The following is a 1910-nucleotide window of genomic DNA, read 5'->3' as shown; positions in this document are numbered from 1 at the left end:
CAACTAAAAACCTGTTCTGATTGTTGTTTTTTTTTTTTCCTTCCACTGACTTCAGGATGCAGTGAGGTAGCATAGAATATACACAGCTGAAAACACAGTTTTTAGGTGTGTGAACACGAGGATGGCCTTGGGTAATGGAGCAGAGGATCTAGCTTCAAAGTGCTTCCCAGCAGCTCCTGGAGAGGAAATGTGTTTTCAGCAAATGGGAATCTTACTTGTCTGAAAGCACCTTGATGTTTAATTTTGACTTTTAGAAGTTTTCTTTTTTTTTTTGTAGGAGGCTTTTCATTTTATGTGTTTATTTCAGTTAAGGCTTAAATTGGTGCGTGTAGCTTGTGTGGCTTTCAGCAGTAGGACTGCTGTCTTCTGACTGCTGGCAATCTGGAAGGCACATGAAATGAAACCAAATCAGAGTTTATGGTTTTGCTGTAAATGGAAACTATTGTGGAGCACTGCATTTGTTGGTGTTCCCTCCCAGTCGTTCTGTTCATTGACTGTAAGAACTTGGGGCAGTTTCTTAGGCTTTTTTTTTGTTTGTTTTTTTGCTGTTCCCATTGCTAATACATTAAGGCTTCTCTAATCTCTGAGCTGATGTACTTGTAGGTTTCACTGTTAATGAGATGGGTTTTAAAAATGGGGAGTACAGTTGCAACAAGTCAAAGGAGGTATAATTGGAAACCTGGCAGACTCTAAATCACAAAAACCCCATGAGTGGAAAGACATTGTTTTGGCTCAGTTGTTGCTGAGCTAATGGGATGGAATAAAAAGTTATAATCAGATGTTTTCATCTCAGTCTGTTTCTAAACTCAGATCTCAGTATGGAAGCATAGGGGCTGGATGTAGCTCTGGGAAAAGTTAAATTGAGATTTCATAGCACCAGCTTAATGAACTCCTATTACAGTGATGGTGGCAACCTCTAAGCTTGCTTTCTGAAATTACAGCAAAGCACTGTTTGTCAAAAAAACTACTTTATGTAGCACGGTCCAGTATTGTCTGTAAGTGGCAAGTTGCCTTTTTCCTATCCTCTGGTTAATAAAGAATGTCAGCTCTTTTCAGTGTGCAGGAAGAGAAGTCTTAAGATGAGAGGAAAGTAACAGGAGAAGTGACGCAGCAGAGGAGGTCAACTTGCATGCTTCCTGGCAGAATTCTGCCCTCACTCGATGAGTGAACACGTGTACAGCAAGCAAAATGATTCTGTCTTCAGAGAAGTAGCCTCACAGGCTTGTTTAAGGAGCTGTAATGTAAAATAAGACTGCAGTGACTCCTTGATTGAGTGAAAACTCAGCAGGTCTGTGCAGTCGGGCAAAATTTGCACAGATGCAGTTACATGTGGAAAATGTCATGGCTGGATGCTTTTAAGTGTTTAAGAGTGAGATGAAGGAATGTCTCTGGAGTCAGAATTATCTGAGGAGTGTCACAGAAGACTGTACTCTTAAGCCAAACATTACATTCTGACTTGGCTCTGTACAGTTTCCCCTTCCCTATTTAACACGATCTATTGCTGATATGTAAATACATGAAGCACACGTAGAAAAATGCTCATCACGTTTCATGTGCTTTGGACCAAGTCCAAGGTCTGTCTTCTGGGCTGTTGTTAGATTTTAAGGATATGAGCCCAAAAATAATGGGGGAGAGGACAAACCGGGTGAGTGAAGGCTGGCATATATGGTAAGGAGTTTGAATATTAAGATTGGTTGAGAACTTCTGTATTTGTTATCTTTTTAAATAAAAATGCAGTTTAGCAGTTCCTCTGAACTCAGGTTTCAGGTAAAACAGGTAAATACGCAGGCATCATCTAAGTTTTCAGTTATGTACCAGTTTTGCTAAACATTTGTCTTCTGTAAATAGTAAAATGCATTAGGACATCACTTACTAAACAAAAGTTTAATTGTGTAATATAAAGTTTGTAT

Source organism: Meleagris gallopavo, chromosome 4, assembly GCF_000146605.3.
Source record: "Meleagris gallopavo isolate NT-WF06-2002-E0010 breed Aviagen turkey brand Nicholas breeding stock chromosome 4, Turkey_5.1, whole genome shotgun sequence".
NCBI classification, from domain to species: domain Eukaryota; kingdom Metazoa; phylum Chordata; class Aves; order Galliformes; family Phasianidae; genus Meleagris; species Meleagris gallopavo.
The sequence above is the reverse complement of the archived record's forward strand: the minus strand, read 5'-3'. Positions refer to the sequence as shown.